Source organism: Sylvia atricapilla, chromosome 6, assembly GCF_009819655.1.
Source record: "Sylvia atricapilla isolate bSylAtr1 chromosome 6, bSylAtr1.pri, whole genome shotgun sequence".
NCBI lineage: Eukaryota > Metazoa > Chordata > Aves > Passeriformes > Sylviidae > Sylvia > Sylvia atricapilla.
In genome coordinates this window covers 18,253,114-18,266,370 of record NC_089145.1, presented here as the reverse complement: position 1 = coordinate 18,266,370, position 13,257 = coordinate 18,253,114, and positions in this window count along the sequence as shown.

The following is a 13,257-nucleotide window of genomic DNA, read 5'->3' as shown; positions in this document are numbered from 1 at the left end:
CTGTATTACTCTCTATCTTGTGGCAGGATTGTCCTTCATGCTGATCTCTCAAATGTGGTAATAATAACAGTAAAGTTTTATTTTTACTGGTTATCAGCCAAAAGCAACAACTGGACTAAACCAGAAAATACCATCCTTTCTGCCTTTGCAGCATGTGTGCTCAATCTTTCTGCTGATGCAGATACTTCTCTAGTTCTTTTCTGAAGGAACAAGGAGACACAGACATCCTCATCCTTCACCAGACAACCTGGTCTACCTAATCCTGGCCATCATCTAAAAACAGGCCCACTACCCTCTTCCCAGCAGGCCAACACACATTCCTACCCTCTCAGTGCAAATCTGCAACAGCTCCCTTCAGTCCTTAAGACATGGTAGACTTTTCACAGCTAGGTGTTGCTGCCTCTAGCAGTTGCTACCTCTTCTTCCTGCGTGTGTGCATGGCAGCCTTCTGTCGTTTCAAGGGGGCCCTATTACAAACAAGTTTGAAATCAAGGAAGACAAATGATGTGTCTGACTAAAAAGCCCCTGTAAGGGCCAGAACTGGGAAAATGCATGGACTGATCCTTGTGCAAGCACTTTGCATCTCTCTGGAGTGCAAATGCTCTTTAAGGACATAACAGAGACTATCTCATCCAAGGTGTTAAGGACTATACGGAATTTAGGTGGCTCTAATCTCATATATTTGTGCTTTAAAAGAAAGAAACCTTGCTGCAAAGATTACAAACCAAAAGGAACTCTAGCCCTCCTATTGTGATGCCTTAAGCCTTAGCTTTCATATTTGCAGATTCTATGTTACCTAGGGATGTAGTTCTGAGCCTCATATTAAGGGTCAGTAAACTCTCTTCACAGGGTAGGTAGACAAAACAAATCCTTTTTCTGCTGAGAACCAAGGACAACTTTCAGGCCCAAAACAACGATGGACTGAAGAGAGGAACAATAAGGATGAGACCTCACAACCTGAAGCTGTAACTGGACAATTAAACCCCAATATGCAAATGGACCAAACCTGATAGAAGTGTAAGACCTCGTGACCGGTGGGCCTTTGGTGTGTGGCGATTCATAGTGGACTCTGGGTGCAACCTTGGTCAGGCTCCTGTCCTGCCTAAGCTGGATCCTGGAGGCCTTTCAATAAATACCTATTTTATTCTCTAGCTCTGTCCAGTCTCTATTTGAGGTCAACCTTCCAGGCATCAACTGGATAAAAAGAGTGTGTTCCTGGAGTGCTTACCTTTCACTTAATTTGTGTGAACAGTGAGAAAATAATCAGGAGGCTGAATCCTGTTCAGACAGAATTCAGAGTCACTTTTCATGGTGTACACTATCATTCTAGATATCTGCGAAGTAGAGGTGTACACCAAGCTACCCAATCTGGATCCCTTTAATAGCCAAAGGAAAGAAACAAGAAGTTGTTTGAAGAATTTTCAGGGTTAAGTGAACCTCACCCTTGGTGCTGTTGACTGCGCACAGGAGTTTGGGCTGAGCCAAGACACAGGTGTCTGTGCTGAAATCCCCCCCTCAGTGTAATGAATCCCAGAGGAGATCCTGAGACCCAACTCATTCTGCACTGTGAAAGGAAGATGTGGATCACAATAAGAGTGGGAATGAAAAACCTATTAAGAACAAGAAAATCCTTTTCAGGTTGTGACTCTAACAAGTTTACATGAAGATGGATGGTTTTCCAATAGGGAAAAATAGGTGTAACAGACCCCTGTAGGCTTCAGTGGGGGGGACAAAACATTGCAAGCAGCAAGTATCCCATTTCAGGGCTGGCTTGCTGGACTGTGTAGCCTTACAAAACTGAAGCTCCTGTGAGGCTTGCCAGTAGATCCAAATGATGGAAATCGGATTTTCTAGGAAGGCAGGTGATGACTGGATAGCACTTCTATTTTTGTTTTTTTGAGGTCACCCTATTTGTTTTGAAGTCATTCTAATTCAGGACAGGAAGGGGCCAGGAGTTGTTTTTTTTGGCTACAAACTCAGTTTGAACTTTAACTGAGTAGTGTCTTTCTGTGGCATGCAGCCATGCAGCCACGAGGAATGATTTTGAAGGGCAGCAAAAGGAAGGATTGGCAGCATCCCTCAGGCTGCATTGACACACTGGTCATGCACAAGTGCCAGAGTGACCTGACCCAGCCTGGTGCCATCACTGCTGGACCTCTGCCTCTCACCTCCTTGGGATAACAGAACTGCTGGGGCTGTGCCAGGGAACAGCAAGGTAAGGGGACACTGGTGTCCTGAATACAAATAGAGGAGTCCCAAGCCAAATAGGCTAATGACAGGGAAGAGGTGGCCTGGTTCTGCTCTTGTGTTGACACACTATGTGGCTGTGTTTTTATCATCACATTCTCAACAAGAAACCTCCAGGAGGAGGGGAATTTTCCTCTTGTACAATTCTCTTGTCACAAGACAAGGGGGTAGCTAAACACTTCAAACCTTCTGCAGGGGGAGCATCATACTGACATCCTGCATACCCTGTCAGTGTGCTAAGCAAGTTATCCATCTCTGAATGAAACCTTTCTTAGCAATAGCCTTGGCAGCCATAGCCTTAGCATGCACACATGAAAGAAGGAAACCTCTTACAAAGGATTAAATAGGCTTTTTCATCATTCCACAAGGAAAAAACCTTACCCAGTATTTCTTCACTTAGCCTAAATGTGGGTTTCAAGGAGCCTTGCAAAACAATGTGTGGTAAAATCTATGTGTAGAAATAAGAAAACAAACTAAGGACTTGTGTTTGGAAGAGCTTATTCTTTCAGCTCTGTAAGACAGTCCTGAAACCTCCAAGTGACAGGAATCTTACAGATATTGCACTTGGAGTCAAAATTAATTTGGATTTTTTACTGTTCTTGTGCTTACCTGTAATTACAATAATTTTTCTTTTAATAGTAGATGAGCAAGAATTATTTCTCATAGCAGAGCCAATTGCTGAGATACAATATTTTGATACTTTTGCATGTCCAGAAAGCACACTACTTGTATATGCCATTGTTGAGAAGACGAGAGAAAATCCTCTACATAAAGTAATGGCAGTGTCACTGGTACAAAATTTCCCCTTTGAATCCAGCACTAGAGAAGGTTGGAGAGGGAATGACATAACAATCAATCACACCTTGCTTACTGTTGCCTCAAGTTTGCCTGTTTTTCACTTTTTGCATTTTGTTCTCACACAGCTTCAAGCAAACGATGTATGTTTTTAGAAAATAATCTCATGTTTACATTCTTCTTCTTTGGGAGGAGAAAGATGATTGATGGTGATGTTCACCAATGTGGTCAAAGAGGTGGCTACCTGTGTAGCCAATCCTGGCCTGTCTGAAAATTTGTATATATATGGAGTCAGAAAAATAAAGTAGAAGCTTTCCTGCTTGACCTCCTGCTGGCCTGTTTTGTCCTTTCGTGCTCCTAACAGCAGCCACAAGTGTGACCCTCCATCACAGCTTACAATACTTCCTCTTCTCCCATGTGGCACTGAGAACTGCAAAGTGTCTAAGGACATCTTTTGTCTTTCTCAGCAGAAAAGGTGCACACTGGGTCCAGAGCAGCACTTCTTGAAGTTAGCTCCTAAATTAGTTGTTTCAGCATATGTCTAACATAGCTGTGATTCTGTTGGGTACCACACAGCTTTGGTCCTTCAAGCTGCCACTGAATCTGCTGTTGGCATTTCTCCAAATGGCAGCATAAGTTTCCCAGGCAGCTGGGGCACAGATCCCACCATGATATGTAGAGGAACAAGTGCTGTGGTCACCCTCATCCTCCTGCCTGGATGCAGCAATGAATCACTCTATGCATCACCTGATATCTGCCTGTGGGGCATGACATATTTTGATGAGCTGTATACCTGAGATCCCTGGTGTTCTACTGGAATTCATGACAGAGATCCTATATGCTGCTGCTGGAGGTCCTTTGCTCTTCCAAGGTGGTGGATTTGCCAGGTCCATGTCAAAGTCTGAAGAGAAGCTAAGGCAGACCTCCAGCTGGCCAAATCCTGTCCCAAAAAGTAAGCTCATTTTGAAGAGGACTGGCAAACTGAATTCCTGTGACTGGGGAAAAAATACAGCTACAATGAGGTAGGAACTACCATGTTTGTTTCTGCTGCAGCAGCTGGATTGCAATAGCAAAAATGATCCTTAACACTTCACTAGTCTGTCAACCAGTGCACCAAGGAACCAGTTGTGCAATCCAGAGCAATATGCTAACTACATTTGTAAGGAAAGGGTTTAAAATTGCACAACATGCTGAGGAATGATACATGTAGAGATTTTGTCTTACAGCTATTGGAAATTAGAAGGAATGGAGAGATAACTGAATTTGCTCTGTTCTTCATTCCATGGAGCGTAGCGAGACTCAACCACAGGAGACATTGCAGGCCAAAAGTATTCAGTTTGGCATGCATGGGATGTGTCCATGACAAAGAGAGTCCGCACAGAGTTCAAGGAACAATTTCCTGCTGTGTGCAATGGCATTGTGGAAAGCACATCACAGTAAAGATGCCACCTAGAGAATGTCTTGTTGGGCTAGTTAGATATTAGAAAAAATTCTTCATGAAGGGGTGCTCAAGCACTGGAACAGGCTTCCCAGGGAAGTGGTCATGGCACCAAGCCTATCACTATTCAAGAAGCATTTGTGCAACACACTTAGATTGTTTAGCCTCTTTTTAGGTTGCTCTGCATGCAGTCAGTTGGATTTGATGATTCTCATGAGTCCCTTCCAGCTCAGGACATTCCATTATTTTAATGAGTCTGAATTCAGTGACTAGTTAGGTATTATTTACCTCCAAATGTTGTGATTTATATCATGTCTCATGTGGTGTGATGCTCTAAGCATTGATTCCAGCAGATTTGTTACAAATATTATTAAGAAAACAGTGCTAGTCTGAAAACAAAGATAATGCATAGATTTATTTTCTGTGCCTTTAAATAATAGAAACAATGAGCTATTCTAAGAGATAAAAGTAGGCCAGGTTGAGCTGTTTTTATGTAGAAGTACTTACCTTAAATTGCTCAAAACAGGAACTTCATTTCTGTGGTATAAACCCTTTTCTTAGCATCTGGTTTAGTCAATATTGCAACTATGGAGCCACTCTTAAAATGAGTATGTATAACACATGAAGATTTAGAGCACTTGGCTTATTTTATTCACAGTCCACTGATTCAGATTGGTTGGAATGGAGTATGCTCTTTTCTCTAACTGCTGCCTAAGGACTTGCCAAGACAGCAGTGCCCAGGAGACTGGGGAAACTCATTCTTGTTTTGGTATCTAACTGTAAAGTGTATCCAGAAGGATCTATGCTTGTACTGCTCAGAAGAACAGTTGGGATCCAAGGCTAAGTGAGGGAGATCACTGTATTTTAATGGAAGAGCAGATTGCTTGAGGTGGCTCACAATACTTCATGTTAGAGTAAAAACAAATGGGATGTGGCACTCCTTTTCCCTTGAGCTTCCTCCAAATGATGAGAGACTCCTATTTTCCAAAGTGTTGAAGATAGTTTTTCATTTTGATGTTCAATGTTTCCTTAGCTTCCCATTCCTTTTTCTGCTTGTTCATTTATTTTTGTGTAACAGTTATTACAGCATCTATAAGCAGGAAAAAATACCTGTATGTCCCCCTCCCCTCCTGCTTTTAGTGCCCCATAAAGAATAACTTCTTGTGTCTCACTCTCCTCTTCCCAGATGTTACATCTCTCTGGAGTGTAAATAACTGAATAACTTAGTACTTAAAACATGATGTGATACCTTTGATTTTAGCACATCAAAACTAGGTTCTGATAGAGAGTGTCAGTATCAAAAGTGAAGGCAAATGCTCTGTTCTCATGGATTCAAACTGAAGTGAGCACTTTGATGTCGATCTCAAATGAACATGGAGGGAGCAGTCCTCTCTGGAGTGGTTCAGTCGGCACCTGTAACCTCTTCAACTGCAGCCCTATCTCTCATGAGAATCAATATTTGAACCAATATTGACTTAGGACTCAGGAATGATTTATATGGGAGTCTTGGTATTGCAACAACTGCTGTGTTACTCAATCAGATTCCCAGATGACTGGTTAATACATAACAAAGCAGATTTGTAAATTCAGTCGGCACGTGTTATCATCAGAATGGAAAGGAAAAATTAATTCTATGATGTTGCATTAAATTAATAAATCAGTTGAATACCTGTAACTGAGTACTGCATGCTCTGCTTAAAGAGGCAACAGATTTTATTCTGTTTTCAGAGGGTTTCTAAGCCAGATTAATTTCTTGGTGACCAGTATTTTCTAGTCATCATGAGTAATTGTTATCATGAGTGTTTCATAATAAAATCAAATTAGGATTCAATTAGTTGCTTACAACATTTCACATTAGAAAGCTCTGTAGTGTACAGCACTATTCTGGTAACAATTATCAGTGAGCTTAATTCTGGGGTCAAAATCCAGTCTACAGCTGTTATGTTTAGGTAGTTTAGGCATTACCCTCACCTCCCAGGCATTATCAGCGACTGTTTCTGAAGGAAGGCCATTTATCTGGATGATTTTAAGTGTTCCACACAAAAAGCAACTCCACTCATTTTATGCCAATATGGCAATTAAAAGATTATTGAAATTCTAAACACCTGTACAATAACAAGATAGTGTCAGTCAAAGATAATAGGTCAGAGGTCTGACTTTAATAATGTTATTTGATCTTTTGGGAGAATTTATACAGATATATATAAACTAAATGGGCACAGAAAATTTAGTGATGTGTTTCCTCCTATAAATAACAATATGACTTAAATCTCATCAGATAGGCTAAGAAATTGTCAGTGTCTATGTTAAACAGACTGTAGTTTTCTAGGTTTCAGGCTAGAGCACTTGAAAAATCAATGTGTGTGCATGTATGTGAGGAAGAACACGGCCAGCCCCAGAAGTGCTCAAACCTCTTTGTTCTGGTGACTCTCCTGTGTTTACCCTGTCTGCCCTCCACGTGTGTGCTCCAAGTCCAGTGACCACGTCTTTGGCAGCCAGTTCATGAATAATCACACTGTGTCTATTTGGAATCATTTTCTAACTCAATGACCTTTCTTTAACCTCAGACTGCTAATTGTTATCACTGGCAAGGAACAAATGAGTCTGAGTGAGGTGAATAGGTGAAGCTCTTGCCTAGTACATGTGTCTTGCCCCAGGCAGAGTTCCACTGCTGCCACTGCTGCAGGCTTGGCTCCCCAAAGATTCCAAAACTTCCCTCTGCCACCTCCTTCTGCTGACTGTTAGAGGTTTCGTGGCCCATGAGGAAATAACTAGCTAGAAACCATTCTTTGGTTTAAATGGGAAACTTCCAGGATGCCATAAAAGCTATGCCAATTGCTTAAGCATAAATCAGCACCTGACTCAAAATTATGGTGTCTGGAATCCGTATCTGGAATCGACTTTTTTACATCCTAACATAGGAGAAAACTGCACCATGCTTGAATAACCAGCAGTACTGGAGTTGCAAGTTCCATCACAAATCAGTTATTTCAGCTTGCTATTAGTCCATTGCTATGCATGCTCAGCATAGTGAATCGTTGCATAACAAGTAAAAACAGAGAGAAAAAACCCCATATTTTAGAAGTCAAAATCATTTTAAGATTAGTCTGTGACCTACCTCATTTTTTTAAGCAATAATAGATTTTGAAATGTTTTAGAAATGTATGCACATTTCTATTTTACTGCTGGCTGGTTTTCAAGCAGCATATTGATGTGGGTGTGTTCTGGAATCTTTTTATTGCATTGTACTTAAATATAGAGCATTTGCTATCGTGGTAATGGCAGCTACATGAACATAAGGAACTCTTCTAGTTGGCTTGCTCCTGCCTAGTCTGTCCCAGTGTTCAATCAGTGCTTTTGAGTCCTTCACAGCACAAAGACTGAGCATTTAACACAAGCAGTGACAGTGCCTGGTGCCTTGTTATAGTGCACTACCTGCTCTGTCCTACATGATTCTCTGCAGCCTTTTTTTAGTGGCCATAACTACATGAACAGTAATTAATTCTGTGGCTTTTTTCTCCCTCCCTAGTCAGCACATCATACCCTCCTGAGCCCACTTGCTGTCAGGGGAACACGCCCCACCTTGTGCAGGCAATTTGTCTGTGTTGCACCGGCAGAACTAGAGGTGGCTCTGCAATGTTATTCCTTACAGCAGGTTTGTTTGGCTCCCAGGTATACACTTCCACAATGGAATTCATAATGCATAAAACTGTAAGTCTAATGCCTGGCCACAGCAGACATGTTGGAAAAGATACAATTTAGCATAGTTTAGAATTTTCTCAGTGCTTTCAGTGTTTTGTGGTAATTTTTAACCATAGGAGGAGTTGCAAAAATGTGCTGTCAAAGAAAAGAAACTGCAATCAGTTTCTTTTTCTGCTGCGATCTATCCCAGTGAGACTGCAAAGGACGTGCAAGGAAGGCTACAGATGGCAAGTGTCAGGTCTGCTCTTGGACAAGACAGCAGTAGGGTTCCACCACAAGCTGGGGCATGAAGGGGAAGCAAAGTGCCTGTCCCTCTGCAGCTCAGGTGGCTCCGTGACAAAAGGACAGCGCTGGCGACCCTCACACAGGACATTCTTCAGCAGGCAAAGTTAGCAAGCAACAGCCACCTGATGGGTGAGGACCCCCCGCCCCCTCCAGTGCCTCGCACGCATTCCTCCAGCCTGCAGAACCAAGCACAGCCCTGACCTGACGAGCTGCTTCTCGCCCAGAGCTAATAAAACCAGAGAAGATTAAGAGGGAAGAGAGAGCCAATTCCGTGCAGGTAGAGAACTGGTTACTATAGCAACTGTTTTCTTCTTTGAGCATAGGTTGGGAGGGACTCCCTTGCAAGGGGATTTCTGTGCAGTCCCCAGGCTGGGGAGGGAGGCTGCTGTAAGAATCTCGTTTGACAAAGGTTGCGTGGCTGCACTCTTGAACTCCGTTGGGATCGGGGGCGGGGGAAGCTGGGATAGGGCCGTGGAAGAGTTTTGACTCTCGTCCAAAAGTAAAGCAGATGTTGAAGAGCCTGTATTTAAAAGTCATATACTCACGTCATGGTGTATTGTTCTGTGGGTTGCAGCTACATCCAAAGCTGGTGTTGTGCCACAGCACATGTCAGAACCGGGAGTTTCAAGGCTAGAGTTTTTAAAAGACATAAGAGAATATTTAGCTTATTAGTACTGGATTTTTAAATCTGAGTCCCAAGGAAGATGCATTCCTTCAAGGAGCCCAAATTGGTGGAGAGTAAGAAATTAGGTATCTTGTAATATAATAAGCCTGGTCGATTTGACTCTGGGAAAAGTCGTTCTCTGGGACTAGGGCCAGGTAATGTTATCTTAGTGTACTGCTTGGAGTACCTGGCACTGTACAAGCTCTAGGTCTTTGTGGTTACCTTAGACCAACATAGCAAATGAATAAGCACATTATCCTTTCACTAGGGCTGCTTTCTGGTAGAACACACCCCTTGCATTCACAGGAGACACAAATACCAAGCAGTGCCTAGGGTAAATCCCTCCCCTTTACCCTCCTTAACCCTGTGTGCTCTGGCAGGTAGACTTCAAGGGTCAAAGTTGCACCTCGGTTTTTGGCCAGTATATAGTGCTGGAAAGTAAAAAAACACAGCAGGAAAATAAAACAACCTATGATTGTCTCAAACTCAGTTCTGAAATTCTGTCTCACAGCGTCAAAGCACAGAAGATGCAAATTCTTTTGGGAATGGACAAGCAAAGAGAGCTTTGGGTGAAATATTATGCTTCTCTGTTCTCCCTAGACTGTTTATTGTCTGTTTTTCCATGCAGTATTTTTGCTGGAGACACAGATTTAGGAGAATGTTGTCTGCCACAATCCCACCACCCTTCCTATCACTAGGAAAGGGGGACAGCTGTGCAGCCTCTCTCTTGCAGCTGTATCTTGTCTAGGTGTATAACACAACTGCAAACCTGCAAACCTTCCGAGTCCCTGTCTTTCAAAGCAGCAATTTTTTTTGGCCGTTGATGCAGGGAATAAGACACAGTAGCCTTCATTTTTGTTTAAAATTCAGCAAGCGTTTGGCCAGCTGTAGAACCAAGGATCGGAACAAAAGCAGGCTCCCTGCTCCACGTGCAACCTGAATGCAGGACTAGGCTGGGAGTGCTTTGCTATGACAGAGTGCTTCCCTCTGAGCAGCGCATTGAGGAGATGAGCCAAGAGCCTGAGGGACTCAAGGGCAGCCCCATACTCTCACCCAGACTGCAACAACTGCACAGTTCCCACGCCAGTGTCTTGGGCTCAGCCCAGCTTCAGAAAGGAGATTCACAAACTCAGTATCAACCTGCTACTGGTCCATAAAGAATCAACAACTTATCAACAACTACCATTATGATGTCTGCAAGCTTTTCAGCTGAAATAAGTATCTGCACCCTGTCATTCTTTCTATGCCTTGTGGCAGATCTGGCCTTAGATGGCATTTGATCTTGCCAGTAAAATCTGCTGCTGCTTGGAATAAAAGAGAGAGACTTGTGAAAGAAAGTTGAGTGCTTCATGAGTCAGAATTGTAGGCTTAGCTTTTTTTGTGAGCAGTAAGAAATATCTGCTGTAACAATGCAACTGGTGTGAATAAAATCACATAAAATTATATCAATCCAACTGCAATTCCCTTTGCTGCAGGTAGAGAGGTTTTACAGAAAAATGGGAAAATATATTTCAGTAAGCTTTCCTAAATTACACGAATTAATAAATTAACAAAAGGCTTATATTATACTGTCCTAGACAAGAGACATGATTGAATATTTCCTGATTGAATATATGATTAAGGCTGCATTCAAAGCCAATGAAAAATAGAAATTTCCATCAGGACTTGCGGAAGTGTCTCCATCACTTCAAAGGACGTGGTGGACTCACTGGTGATTATATTCTGCTCAGCCACTGAAGTAACAGATTACATGGTCACAGATTACATGGAGATGAAAGCAAAGTAAATTACAGGGGAAAAAAAGGTGTTTTACTGTGTGAGGGGAAGGAGATTTCTGTGATGAGCAGTCTTGTCTCCCTCGATGCTGACAGCAGAGTTCATACCAAGGTTCAAGGCTCTGCTCACGCCAGAAGAGGGGAGCTCAGTCCAGCTAGCTTGTACCTTGCTTACAGCAGAATTAGTCACTGTGTGCTTGTGGCCTGACCTTCCTTATCTCAGTACTTCCTTCACAGGCTTTAAAGCCAGGTTATCCAGGGGATACAGGCAGCTGAGGAACTATTCTCTTAATAGGTCTCATTTATTAGATGCTACATCAAATTAGCCTATTAGATTGAGGCAGAAACTGAACATAAATACAGAACCCACATCTGCTACAAAAGTGTGCTAATGCAGCTTGGTTGCCATGGTGTAAAATTCAACATAAGGGTCATGAAGACACGTTTGCCTTTTGCCATTACTGAAGAAGATGGCTGGCTGATTGACTAATCCATGGGATAGGATATTGCACTGGTCCTAACAACAAGGTGCTTCTAAGTGGAAACAGACATCAGCTGATGCTGAGAACGTAATCAGGCTTCACACACCTAAGTTCAGCATTTTAACAAGTCAGTCAGTCTTGGAGCTTCCGAGATACTAATTCAGTACTTCTTTAAGGTTTTTTTTCTGATGTTTTTTAGGTTTCAATATACTCTGAAGTTAGCAGAAGCCTTAGTCTTGTTAAATTTGATTACAAGCATTACCTAAATGCAATTGATTCCTCCTCCGGAGCAGGAAAATATTACACATATAACTAGAAGAAATGGTTTTGTTTTCTTTTTTCCCTAAATGTTTTATTTGAATGTGGACTTAAAACTTATACCAAGTACATCTTAGTAGCTCTGTAAGGAGAATATCTCACTCTGTTTATCTGTTTAATGCATACTGCATGAAGAGCAGTATAAATTTCTAATGCATTGCTCCTCCTGAATGCTTTGAGCCAAACTGGGGAAGTTCTTGGATAACTGCAGAAAATTTTCTTAGATAAGAGCAGATTTATTTTCCTATCTTTCCACATACTCCACTGAGTTTTGACTCACACCTTCAGACCATGCACTTCGTATCTCTGGCACTGCTGCCTTGGATTTCAGTCAGAGCAAGCTTGTGCCCCTGCTGCCACATTGCTTCCTGCCCTCTCCAGCCAACCACACTCGAGAGGTACAATGCAGGGTACCGTGGCTAAAAGAACTCCTACCCACAATGTAAACATGAGCATCATCTTAAGCAATAACAAATATTTACTTTTATGCATAATGAAATAAAAGTCTTTTTGGCAAGGAACATAGCTATTTGCCTTCATATCAACTAAACCTGCAGCCCCTTATGATTATTCACCTTGTGCATATCACAAGTTCTATTACGAGTATTTTGTTCTTGCCTTTATGGTGCTGTCCACTCTTGTGGCTCCCCAGGAGAGAGACCATGTTTACTGGAAAACACAGAGAACTGTTTACAAGTGAGTTACACCCTCTCTGTAAAATCAACAACGAATGGCTGTGAGTTGCTCACTGCTAAGAAAACATGAAGCCAATAAACGATGTCATGAGCAGAAAAAACGTCTAAAGGTAACACACATGTGGCCTTCACATGGATCCAGGCTACTTATCAAAAGGGAAGTCATTAAAAGACTGAAACCCGAGCTAAACTTACACTAAGAAAGGGTGTGTTGCAATAAAAAGGTTATAAAAAAATAGATCATAATTCTTTTTATCTCCTTTTAAATTCTCTGATACATTGGAAGAGATTATTGGAGGCTTTGAAGCAAAGCTTTTAAACAACTGTCAGTGAAATTGTCAGTAGCAATGAGATGGAGTTTTCTTGTCTAATAAAAGTGGATAGAATTGTCTATATCCAGGAAAAACAAATGTTTCTTTTCTCTGATTTTACTACCTTTTCTTTCTATACTGACAGCAATCTAGAAAAAAAAAATAAATCAGTCAAATAACTCTAATTAGGAAAAAACCCCAAATCCTGTTATTCATGCTATCATGACAAACCAGTGTGAAGCTCAAGCAGCTGGAAACAGAACAGCCTGTGTATAAGGCAAATTATTTTGCTATTTTCATCACTTCTTCCCACATGTTTTTTCTGTTTAGCTATCCAATATCAGTGATGTTGTCAAGTACTTGAGCAGGGTCCTGAAAAAGAAAGGACTCCTCTGCACTCCTGAGTAGCTAACTCCAGCAGTAACTGCATGTCTCCTCGCCAGCATCCTAATCTGTGCCCAAGTTAAAGGGTTTTATTTCATAAATTAAGAGCTGAGATACAAAAAGAAAATAACATCTCTGTCTCCTCTGGCCTGGTTTGACAT